Here is a 13,530-nt window from a genome sequence, read left to right as displayed (position 1 = left end):
TCCATGTAATAGTCCCACACTGGTGCTCTGCTTTTCTCTGCCATCTGTAAACACACACAGCTCTGAAGTGACAATGATACTGAAGAGTCTGCTTAGGAGTCAAATACTCAACAGTTTGAACAAAAATAGAGTTTAAGTTACCTATGATGAATGTTGAAAACAAAAACTGCAATTTCTATATGCAGGAAATCCCATTTTAATAATGGACATGGTAAAAATTGACTACCAAAGTGCGAGTCATGATTCCCATGACACCTAGCAAAATCTGAAAAGTGGTTCCTTCAATCATTTATTCCATAGGATATTTTTAGATTCACTTAAAATAAGGTCTGTGTTTCATGTAGGCTTACACCACCTTGCCAATTTTATAATTGTGTAGATATCCATAGGACAGGGTTACTCTAATCAATATTGGCTAAATATAAGCGAAGATAATTTTTTTGTAGAGTGGATTTATGAAAATATTTTGACAAACGTTACCTTATCCTAGTGAGATTTACACGGGTATCAACACGCTGAGGTGGTTTAAGCACGAAACACAGACCTTATTTGAAGTAGATCAAGACATTCTGTATGGAAGTCATGAACGGTAAAATAAAGAAGGAACCCCTTTCAAGTTCAACCGCAAGTTATTACAGGAATTATAACGCGTCGACTCCTCTCTAAACCATATTCCTTTGACTATTACGAGCCTGCTGCTGCCTACCACCTCTCAGTCAGACTGCTCTATCAAATATCAAATCATAGACTTAACTATAATAAACACACAGAAATATGAGCCTTAGGTCAAATCCGGAAACTATCACCTCGAAAACAAAACGTTTATTCCGTTCAGTATTTTATCTAACGTGTGGCATCCATGAGTCTAAATATCCCCGTTATATTGCACAACCTTCAATATTATGTCATAATTACGTAAAATTCTGGCAAATTAGTTTGCAAAGAGCCAGGCGGCCCAAACTGTTGCATATACCCTGACTCTGCATGCAATGAACGCAAATCTATTGATTTTAACCTCTTACCCCCTACTTTTTTGAACATGTTAAAAATCGCGCAACATTTCAGCACCCTGCTACTCATGCCAGGAATATAGTATATGCATATTATTAGTATGTGTGGATAGAAAACACTCAGACGTTTCTACAACTGGTTAAATCACTGTGACTATAACAGAACGTGCGTTTCATCGAAAAGCGCAGGAAAATCTGATCACTGAAAATGGGAAAATATATCAATGCGCCACTTGAACGTATTGTTGAATAGAAACCCCAATACCTGGAGCCGAGGTTGCAATACCTACAGCTTCCACACGATGTCAGTCTTGTCATTTGCCTCGGATTTGTTTCTTGGTCAAACGGACAAGAGGCAGCCGATTTCTTCCGGTCTCCGACCGGATATTTTGGTTGAGATTTACCCGGACATTATTTCAAGACGTACAGCTATAGAATATACATCGCCTCGTGATCAATTTGATCGATTATTAACTTTTACTAACACCTAAAGTTGCATTACAAAAGTATTTCGAAGTGTTTTGTGAAAGTTTATTTTCAACTTTTTTTATTTAAAAAAATGACATTGTGTTATAAAACGCTGTTTTTTTCCTTGATCACACAGTCTTCATAGATCGATATCTAGACTATATATGGACCGATTTAATTTTAAAAAAGACCCAATAGTGATGTTTATGGGACATCTAGGAGTGCCAACAAAGAAGATGGTCAAAGGTAATGAATGTTTTATATTTTCTTTCTGCATTTTGTGTAGCGCCGACTATGCTAATTATTTTGTTCACGTCCCCTGCGGGTCTTTAGGGGTGTTGCATGCTATCAGATAATAGCTTCTCATGCTTTCGCCGAAAAGCATTTTAAAAATCTGACTTGTTGGCTGGATTCACAATGAGTGTAGCTTTAATTCAGTACCCTGCATGTGTATTTTAATGAACTTTTGAGTTTTAACGAGTGCTATTAGCATTTAGCGTAGTGCATTTGCATTTCCAGATGTCTACATGGGACGCCTGCGTGTCGGGTGGAGGTAAGAGGTTAAGAAAGGCATTGATGTTTATTGTAAAGTACACATTGGTGCAGCGACAGTCGTTGATTGATTGTTTTTTTAATTTATTTTTTATTTTTTTACAAGATAAATTTAATGCGAGCTAGCAACCTACCTTGGCTTACTGCATTCGCGTAACAAGCGGGCTCCTTGTGAGGCAGGTGGTTAGAGCGTTGGACTAGTTAACTGGAAGGTTGCAAGATTGGATCCCCCGAGCTGACAAGGTACAAATCTGTCGTTCTGCCTCGTTCCCAGGCCGTCATTGAAAATAAGAATGTGTTCTTAACTGACTTGCCAAAAATACCGATTTCCGATCAGCCCTAATTAAATCGGACATTCCGATTAATCGGTCAAGAAATCGGTACTGCCCTGCCCACTTCACTACTGCTCCAAGCAGAGCAAACTGCAGTTCTGAAATACATCAAAAAGCGTGAAGACTTCTGCCTGAAGCCCTACACACTGCAGTGTACATGTTGGACCTCGGGTATGCTGGCAAGAGCATCATGGCTGGTGCAGAGAAGGCCTATGGTCATCATTACCGTGTCTCGCCACCTTGGCCTGGATGAGTGCAAGGTTCTTGGCAGTCTGGCGTAGTACACTTCCAAGCAAGGGCTTTGGGATGGCGATGCAATATTGCAATTGTGCCAACATATCTCATCAGCCACCTGGTGGAAATTACTTTGTGGATCTGAGGCTCTTTCCCCCTCCAAATCCCAGCCGCCTCAGAGCGCAACTGGTCCTTTTTTGGGAACACACACAACAGGCTGACCAATACAATGGTTGTATATAGGCTGACCAATACAAGTACAAGTATTTGCCCAAATTTGAGACTTTTTGGGCCTGACAACGAGCCATCCTCAACAAGGTTGGAAAGTGACACTGAAGATGAGGCCTCAGAGGCTGATGTTCAAGAGGTGGACATTGAGGAGGTCAAGGGAGAAAACATGGAAGCCTGAGAGGAAGACAACCAAAGCCTTAGTTTCTAGACTACCATTTTACAGATGTTGAAAATGTATTTGGGAGATGCGATGGGATCACTGGGGATCATTCAATATTCCCTTTTGTTGTTCAGTTAAATCATCCCATGTGAAGAGTCAACTCATTTAATTAAAGTTCTGCTACCAACTGGTTGCACATTTTTTTTTTCCTATTCGAAGGATTTAATCATTTGCAAATATGTCTACTTATAAGATAAAAGGTTTATGTTTGTCTCCATATGATATGGTAAACATGTCCAGTGCAAAAAAACATTACATTTAAATGGCATTAATATTACTTTGCATATTTTTCCATTAATTCCCATATATTCCTGTTAATTCCGACAGAAAGTTACCATTCTGAAAATTCCAAAATGTGGAACCCTAACCACTAGCATCAAAAATAAGCAATAAGCAATAAGCACAAATGTTCAATTTGCTGGAAAACCACATAATCAAAAGTGACCACAAATGCAATTATGCATGTAATGCTTTGATTATAAAAGGTGCATTTTTAAGGTGAAAATGATCTACCCCAAACTTGAAACTCACACTCTGCTTATGCCAGTTAGGCCCTACACCCCTTGTAAAGGAGATTGTGCATAATTTAAAGAAGTTATTGGCCACTTCAGTTGTGACACAACCCTTAGCAAAACGTAGGTCTATAGGTGCGACTATGATTCGAAAAAGTCACACAAAAAAAGGCATTTATACATAATTTAAAAGTGATAGGCTAATATTGTCACCCATCAGACTACTGTTGATTTAATAATGTCTTTACATATACTAAACAATAATAAAAAAATAAAAATAAATTGTTGCAGTCAGAAGTTTACATACACTTAGGTTTGAGTCAATAAAACTCGTTTTTCAACCACTCCACAAATTTCTGTTTAACAAACTATAGTTTTGGCAAGTCGGTTAGGACATCTACTTCGTGCATGACACAAGTAATTTTTCCAACAATTGTTTACAGGCAGATTTCACTTATAATTCACTGTATAACAATTCCAGTCAAAAGTTTACATACATTAAGTTGACCGTGCCGTTAAACGGCTTGGAAAATTCCAGAAAATGTAGAAGCTTTAGAAGCTTCTGATAGTTAGCTAATTGACATCATTTGAGTCAATTGGATATACCTATGGATATATCTCAAGGCCTACCTTCAAACTGGGAAAAATCAAAAGAAACCAACCAAAAAATTGTAGACATCCACAAGTGCAGTTCATCCTTGGGAGCCATTTCCAAATGCCTGAAGGTATCACATTCATCTGTACAAACAATAGTAAGCAAGTATAAACACCATGGGACTACGCAGCCGTCATACCGCTCAGGAAGGAGACGCGTTCTGTCTTCTAGAGATGAACGTACTTTGGTGCGAAAAGCGCAAATCAATCCCAGAACAACAGCAAAAGGACCTTGTGCAGATGCTGGAGGAAACAGGTACAAAAGTATCTATATCCACAGTAAAACAGTCCTATATCGATACAACCTGAAAGGCCGCTCAGCAAGGAAGAAGCCACTGCTCCAAAACTGCCATAACAAAGCCAGACTACAGTTTGCAACTGCACATGGGGACATGCAGTACTTTTTGGATTAAATGTCCTCTGAAATGTCCTCTGGTCTGATGAAACAAAAATAGAACTGTTTGGTCACAAAATAGATGGCTTCATGTGGATGGAAAATTATGTGGATATATTGAAGCAACATCTCAAGACATCAGTCAGGAAGTTAAATCTTGGTCGCAAATGAGTCTTCCAAATGGACAATGAACCCATGCATACTTCCAAAGTCGTGACAAAATGGCTTAAGGACAACAAAGTCAAGGTATTGGAGTGGCCATCACAATTCCTGACCTCAATCCTATAGAAAATCTGTGGGCAGAACTGAAAAAGCGTGTGCGAGCAAGGAGGCCTACAAACCTGACTCAGTTACACCAGCTCTGTCAGGAGGAATGGGCCAGAATTCACCAAACTTATTGTGGGAAGCTTGTGGGAGGCTACCCAAAATGTTTGACCCAAGTTAAACCATTTAAAAGGCAATGCACCAAATACTAATAGAGTATGTAAACTTCTGACCCACTGGGAATGTGATGAAAGAAATAAAAGCTGAAATAGATCATTCTCTCTACTAACATTCTGACATTTCAAATTCTTAAAATAAAGTGGTGATGCTAACTGACCTAAAACAGGGAATGTTTACTAGGATTAAATGTCAGGAATTGTGAAAACGGAATATAAATGTATTTGGCTGAGGTGTATTTAAACTTCTGACTTCAACTGTATGTATATGTGCGTGAAATTTGTTTGGATTTAGAATGGACCATTTTTCATGCACCTGTCTCTAAACAGGGGCAGGGGGAAAAAATACCTGTCATCTATGCACTTAAATAGCGAATGGAGAACGCTTTTCCCGTGGTTAATTTTCATGCCATCCAGGTAGGCTAGACTCCTGTTGTAAAGATAAGCAATGTGCTTAATATTAGGAGTTCAGAAACAAATATAGTATCCCTAGCCTATAGAAAGCTGATGGGATCCGCTTTTTTAGCGAGACCATCACTCTTTTCTCGTGCAATTGCATAGCCGTTAGAAATGTTGAGCAACATGAGCTCTCATTAACTATTTGATTAGATTTCTGAATACAGTTGCATTGACGTCAGAGTGAGAGGGACAAGAGTGCTGAGTGACAGGCAGTTAGCAAGTTTGGTAGGCTACTAATGACCAGCCGCAGGATCAGAGCTAGTAGAAGCCTAATTACGTGACTAAATGGTCACATGGTATTTGACTGCCTTCATGACCGCCGGTAATACAGTAACCATAACAGCCCTACGTCCAACCGTCCTCACAACCGCAGACCATGTGTAATCCCACCCACTGCGGTCTCATCTGAGGTCAGTAACCTGGACAGCTGATGAAACGGAGGAATATTTATGTCTGTAATAAAGCCCTTGTGGGGGAAAACTCATTCTGATTGGCTGGGCCTGGCTCCCAAGTGGGTGGGCCTATACACTTCCAGGCCCCCCACGGCTGCACCACTGCCCAGTCACGTGAAATCCATAGATGAGGGCCTAATTTATTTTAAATAGACTGATGATCTTCTATGAACTGTAACTGTAAAATCTTTGAAATGGTTGTATATTGCGTTTAAATTGTTCGGTATATTTTATAATTTCTTAATTTTTATTTTATAAAAATTACATCATTCCCCCCACCCGTGTTAAACCTTCAATTATCTAAAAATGTGTCAACTCAGATTTTCATATTCGCATGTTGTAGCTTAGACCCTATTTCAAATAATCCGAATTTTGTTGTGCCCACAATCAGTAGACACACCGTGCTCTTGAATACAAGGTGGGTGTCATGTTATGACTGAAAAATGTACTAAAATGTGAATAGAATTGAAATTTCAACCTTCAAAAATGGTACCACAAAGATGGTTGGAGGTTCACAGAGAATTTTGACTTGAAATGTAATCTGTCATTTTAAATGATACAATCAATCCTCCATAGGAAACATATTGAAAACACAGAAATATAGACAAAGGGAATCTCAACATCAACTGTTCAGAGGAGACTGCGTGAATCAGTTCTTCATGTTCAAATTGCTGCAAAGAAACACTACTAAAGGACACCAATAATAAGAAGAGTCTTGCTTGGGCCAAGAAACACGAGCAATGGACATTAGACCGGTGGAAATCTGTCCTTTGGTCTGATGAGTCCAAACTAGAGGTCGACCCATAATCGGCATGGCCGATTAATTAGGGCCGATTTCAAGTTCACAGAACAAAATCGGTAATCTGCCTTTTTGGATGCCGATTATGGGCGATTACATTGCAATCCACGAGGAAACTGTGGCAGGCTGACCACCTGTTATGCGAGTGCAGCGTCAAAAGGACCTTGTGGCTGCAAGGAGCCAAGGTAAATTGCTAGCTAGCATTAAACTTATCTTATAAAAAACAATCAATCTTCACATAACCTAGTAATATCATCAACCACATGTAGTTAACTAGCTTGTCCTGCGTTGCATATAATCAATGCGTTGCTTATTAATTTATCATCGAACCACAGTCTACTTCAACTTCGCCAAACGGGTGATAATTTAACAAAAGTGCTTTGCCGAAAAAAGCACAATCTTTGCACAAATGTACCTAACCATAAACATCAATGCCTTTCTTAAAATCAATACACAGAAGTATATATTTTTTTAAACCTGCATAATTAGTTAAAAGAAATTCATGTTAGCAGGCAATATTTAACAGCACAGCGCTGTTTATGACTTCAAGCCTATCATCTCCCGAGATTAGGCTGGCAATACTAAAGTGCCTATAAGAACATCCAATAGTCAAAGGTATATAAAAATACAAATGGTATAGAAAGAAATAGTCGACGCGTCATAATTCCTATAATAACTACAACCTAAAACTCAACTGGGAATATTGAAGAACTGGGAATATTGAAGAACTGGGAATATTGAACCACCAGCTTTCATATGTTCTCATGTTCTGAGCAAGGAACTTAAACAATAGCTTTTTTACATGGCACATATGGCACTTTTACTTTCTTCTCCAACACTGTGGTTTTGCATTATTTAAAACAAATTGAACAGGTAGCATTATTTATTTGAGACTAAATAGATTTTATGTATTATATTAAGTTAAAATAAATGTGTTCATTCAGTATTGTTGTAGTTGTCAATATAAATCATCAGCTTTTTTTGGTCCTCCAATAATTGGTATCTGTGTTGAAAAATCCTAATCAGTTGACCTCTGAGATTTTTGGTTCCAACCACTGTGTCTTTGTGAGACGCGGAGTGGGTGAACGGATGATCTCCACATGTGTGGTTCCCACTGTGAAGCATGGAGGTGGTGGTGTCATGGTGCTTTGCTGGTGACAGTGTCAGTGATTTACTTAGAAATCTGCAGCGATAAGCCATCCCTTCTGGGACAATCATTTGTTTCTCAACAGGACAATGACCCAAAACACCTCCCGGCTGTGTAAGGGCTATTTGACCAAGGAAGAGTGATGGAGTACTGCATCAGATCACCCGGCCTCCACCCAATTGAGATGGTCTGGGTTGAGTTGGACCGCAGAGTGAAGGAAAAGCAGCCAACAAGTCCTCATTATATGTGGGAACTCCTCCAAGACTGTTGGAAACGCATTCCAGGTGAAGCTGGTTGAGAGAATGCCAAGAGTGTATGAAGCTGTCATCAAGGCAAAGGGTGACTACTTGAAGAATCTAAAATATATTTGGATTTGTTTAACACTTTTTGGGTTACTACATGATTCCATGTGTTATTTCATAGTTTTGATGTCTTCACTATTATTATACAATGTAGAACACAGTAAAAATAAGAATAATTGAATGAGGTGTAAACTTGACTGGTACTGTATATTTTTTAAACAAATAGTACAATAGTTGTACAACCATGTTTGTAAGCTTTTAAAATTACAGAAAACTCAGCTGTTCATCTGATGAAGACATGGATGTCTCATGGGATGGTGGGGTATGCAAAATGTGTCAACTTTGAGCACCTTTATCTCCTGAATGTTTTGGCATTCAGGTCCAAAAAGTAACTTTCTGACCAAATATTCCACAGGCAAACATGTATAGAAAGTTAAGTTTGAATCAAAAGGGATGCTGTCAAAAAGTGATTGAATTCAAATGGATTTACCCGGCACCTATATTTCCCATTCATTCAACATTGATATCTGACCTGCAGATACCGGACAAATTGAGATTTTGATTAACTATCCCGTTAAACCGCCAAGTCCCTATTTTCCTATTCAAACACTCTTCAAATGCCACCTCCTTCCTTCCTCCCTCCCATGGTCTTCCACCTACATGACATGTGAGATCAGTGATTAGCCTATTTCAAGGAATAAAGAAAGTTTGATGCCTAAGTCTTGGTTGGTTGTGTGTGTGACCGCTGGAGAGAAAAGAGCAGAGCTAACGTAACCAGCTCCAGTGATTCAGCCTGGAGTGAATGCATCAAGACATTGCCCCTGGGCCCCCACTGGGCTTGGGATGCTCTCTTTAAAGCAAACCTTTAAAATAATGTGTGTGAGACAAGTGTTTGTGAGTGTGCAAGAGTGTGTGTGTGTGTGTAGAGGGGTGGGGTGTGTGTGGAAAGGACATGCCATGTTTGTACATTATATGGACTGTATGGTCTTTATAGAAATCCAATGAACCAAACCCACCGCTTTAGAGTAAAATACTCAATATGCTACGCTCTGTTACACAATAACAGTCTATTGGTGCTCAATTCGAGACTAACTGCGATGTCATCAGTGGCTACACTGAGTATATCACCGATAGGTGTTGTCAAGTAATAAACACTAGGGAGATAGTGAGCTGTTGTGAATTCATGGCCTATATTTTTGGTTAGAAATTGATCCAATTCTTCATTGTTACACTAATTTCCTTTCCATATTTCCCCCATTTTGTTCTAGTATGTATTCACCGTTTTTACAGCGTGATGTGAATCATAGTAAAGTAGGAAGCTAGTAGCTAAACTGTGGGTAAATTAACATGGGGGACCATGCATTGAATTCTGCTCTAGCCATGTAGCTAGAGGAACTCATTCTGGAAGAAGGGAATTGGGTCATGGAATGCTTGGCTACAATAAAACCATAATGTGTCTTTCACTTATTTCTATGGTGTCATGGCACGTTATGGGTCTTGAGTGACAGATTGGGTTCAAACCCAGGTCTCGCCCTAGGTTGAAGATGGGATATATTTTCAACTAGGACCTTGGCTTGGCCTCGCAATGCATTTAATTTGTATTTTTATTTAACTAGGCAAGTCAGTTAAGAATAAATTATAATATACAATGAGTCTCACTCACTTTCAACTTTGTTAAACTACACGTGTACAAGTCAGTGTATGCTCAAATAAGTGTGGTCATTTAGATAACTATCTAGCTAGTTATCCATATTAGACAATGTCATAGTTAGGATGGTACTGTAGTAAAGAAACAGGCAGGGTGCAGGTCTCGAACCATCGGCCTTCTAGCCGGAAGTCCAGCGCTCAATCGACTGTGCCCCAAAAGCATGCTCAAGCGGCAGGGTCGATATCCGCGTTTATAAACCCAGGGTCGTTTCAATACATTTTGGGGCTCAAGCATGCCACTGTCAGCTGACTTAAGTTTAGCATGATGGCTAATTAGCTATCGATGGATGTCTGCAAACACCATACAGTCGTTTGTTTAGCAAGCTTGTTAGCTGTGCCTTGCCAGCAAAGGCAGTTAACGTTAGCTGGTTAGCTTGCTAGCTGGCCAGTCAATTGATAAGTAACCTACTCCGATGCTAAATACACGCGAAGGCCAGAATCGCAAACTGGCTAAATAGCGCTAACGAGCTAGCCATCATTGTTGACAATAAATTGCAACACTTACCACGGCTTGTTATGATCCCGCTCTAGCTACGAAAAAAAATAATTATCCAATACTAGTAACGTTAGTGGTCTCTTCAATGGAGCATCTCAAATCGACGTACGATACATTGTCATCGATTTCCTTCTCACATACATCCGATGATTAATTTGATTTCTTCTCAATGTCCTAGGCTGGCAATCGGTAGGGCTGAGCATAAACTATCTCGTCTAGCTAGCTGTCTGACTAGCTACTTAATCCGTACCGAATTGGTTAGCCAGTTAGCTTAGCTGGCTAACTACTAGCTAACGTTAGCTGTATACGGGGTGCGGCTGGTCTTCTTCCACCTCACCTGCTCCCTTTCCTTTCATATCGTATTGTATCACTACATCCGTCTTTCCGTCAAGTCTCTACAATGTCTAATATGCTTCTCCCCGTCAGTGTTTTTTTTGTCTCACCCCCTTTTTTTGTTAAGAAAAAAAACCAAGATGGCTGTGAGTGGGGCGGGAGCGGAAACCGGAAGTAAGGCGCATGGTTGTCAAATATTTGTATAACTAAATCTCATTGTTCTATCTGTGTGGGTGGCTTCTTCTTATTCGTGTCCGTTTCCGGGCGCACTAGACGCTGTAATGCGTATTGCTGCCTTTCTCAGGCTGGAGAGTGAAATATACACCCGTAGGTGCAGGCAGGTGGACTAAAACCCCAACAACTTGCTATTTCACTCTGTCTGTCATTTGTGCACAAAATTAGCTACAAGGAAAAATGTGGTTACACATTACACCCAACTCAGTCAGCTCACAAAAAAAATATCCTCAGCATACTGTCTGCAATATAACACAGCATGCTTCACAGTCTCTACCTCCCCACATTCCTTACAATTTCCATCTCGGGTTTTCCCCACTAGCAATCCACAATGCCCCAGCCTTGTCAAAATAACACCATTCCTCCTTTCTCTCCCAAGATACATACTGCCTCACATAGTTCTGGATAGAGGAAAACTGCCTAGCCCCCTCGTCTCTCTTCCACTCACATTGCCACTCCTGGGTCAACCGCTCTGATATGATGCTCCTACATTCCATCCCCCCTAACGGGACCATCACATCTATCTACCTCCTCACTCTTCAAAGCAGCCTTCGTCACCATGAGCTGGGACCAACAGAAAACCTACCGTACACCCTTTCTGCCCCACCTTATTAAGAGCCATCAACAGCTATATTATCAGGTCTGGGTGTGCATTTGACTTCCCTTCTCTCAGCGCAACCAGACTAGCAGCAGAGTTTCAACACAAAATGACCCTTTTAGACCCCACTTCTTCCACCCATCCCAATGACCACTCTACTGCTTGTATCTGAGCAGAGAAGAATGACGCCCCGTCAGACAGCCGCCTCCACTGGTGTATCTGAAACCGGGGAACATGCATCCCAAACCCTGCTGTCCCACTGCCTGGATCCTTTCAAATCAAATCAAATGTTATTGGTCACATACACATGGTCAGCAGATGTTAATGTGTGTGGCGAAATGCTTGTGCTTCTAATCAAATCAAATGTTATTAGTCACATGCACCGAATACAACAGGTTACAGTAAAATGTTTACTTACGAGACCCTAACCGACAGCGCAGTTTAAAAAAAAATACAGATAAGAATAAGAGATAAAAGTAACAAGAAATTAAAGAGGAACAGTAAAAAATAACAATATTTACAGGGGAGTGCCGGTTAGTTGAGGTAGTATGTACATGTAGGTAGAGTAAATTAAAGTGACTATGCATAGATGACAACAGAGTGGCAGTGGTGTGGAGAAGGGAGGGGGGCAATGTGAATAGTCTGGGTAGCCATTTGACTAGATGTTCAGGACTCTTATGGCTTGGGGATAGAAACCTCTTGGACCTAGACTTGGTGCTCCGGTACCGCTTGCCGTGTTGTAGCAGAGAGAACAGTCGATGACTTGGGTGGCTGGAGTCTTTGACAATTTTCAGGACCTTCGTCTGACACCGCCTGGTATAGAGGTCCTGGAGGGCAGGAAGCTTGGCCACAGTGATGTACTGGGCCGTTCGCACTACCTTCTGTAGTGCCTTGTGGTCGGAGGCCGAGCAGTTTCTATACCAGGCAGTGATGCAACCAGTCAGGATGCTCTTGATGGTGCAGCTGTAGACATTTTTGAGGATCTGAGGACCCATCCCAAATCTTTTTCAGTCTCCTGTTTTGTCGTGCCCGCTTCATGACTGTCATGGTGTGCTTGGACCATGTTAGTTTGTTGGTGATGTGGACGCCAAGAAACTTGAAGCTCTCAACCTGCTCCAGTGCAGCCCCGTCGATGAAATTGGGGGCGTGTTCAGTCCTCTTTTTCCTGTAGTCCACAATCATCTCCTTTGTCTTGATCACGTTGAGGGAGAGGTTATTATCCTGGCACCATATGGCCAGGTTTCTGACCTACTCCCTATAGGCTGTCTCGTTGTTGTCGATGATCAGGCTGATGTGTCATCGACAAATGTAATGATGGTGTTGGAGTCGTGCCTGGCTGTGAAATTATGAGTGAACGGGGAGTACAGGAGGGGGCTGAGCTCGCACCCCTGAGGGGCCCCTGTGTTGAGGATCAGCGTGGCGGATGGGTTGTTACCTACCCTTACCACCTGGGGGTGGCCCGTCAGGAAGTCCAGGATCCAGTTGCAGAGGGAGGTGTTTAGTCCCAGGGTCCTTAGCTTATTGATGAGCTTTGAGGGCACTATGGTGTTGAACGCTGAGCTGTGGTCAATGAATAGCATTCTCACATAGGTGTTCCCTTTGTACAGGTGGGAAAGGGCAGTGTGGAGTGCAATAGAGATTGCATCATCTGTTGATCTATTGGGGCGGTATGCAAATTGAGTGGTCTAGGGTTTCTGGGATGATGGTGTTGATGTGAGCCATGACCAGCCTTTCAAAGCACTTCATGGCTACAGACGTGAGTGCTACGGGTCAGTAGTCATTTAAGCAGGTTACCTTAGTGTTCTTGGGCACAGGCACTATGGTGGTCTGCTTAAAACATGTTGGTATGACAGACGCGGACAGGGAGAAGTTGAAAATGTCAGTGAAGACACTTGCTAGTTGGGCAGTGCATGCTCGCAGTACAGGTCCATGTAATCCGTCTGGACCTGCTGCCTT

The 13,530-nt window shown here is 41.2% G+C and overlaps 1 protein-coding gene across 3 annotated transcripts in view; it reads right to left on the bottom strand.

The window, feature by feature from the left end:
* The window catches only part of LOC118358640 (serine/threonine-protein kinase TAO2-like), a 41,037-nt gene extending 30,123 nt beyond the window's left edge, over positions 1–10,914 (bottom strand). For 2 of the 3 annotated variants that reach the window (XM_052480217.1, XM_052480219.1), the window contains exon 1: positions 10,419–10,913. The gene's annotated coding sequence lies outside the window, so the exon portion shown is untranslated. Of the gene's footprint in view, positions 1–10,418 lie in introns of all 3 variants that reach the window. The other variant, XM_052480218.1, reaches the window with a different exon arrangement.
* Positions 10,915–13,530: the final 2,616 nt, after the last annotated feature.

This window comes from Oncorhynchus keta, chromosome 26 (assembly GCF_023373465.1).
Source record: "Oncorhynchus keta strain PuntledgeMale-10-30-2019 chromosome 26, Oket_V2, whole genome shotgun sequence".
NCBI lineage: Eukaryota > Metazoa > Chordata > Actinopteri > Salmoniformes > Salmonidae > Oncorhynchus > Oncorhynchus keta.
Note: the sequence above shows the minus strand (reverse complement) of the source record. Positions and strands in the feature narration are given on the sequence as shown.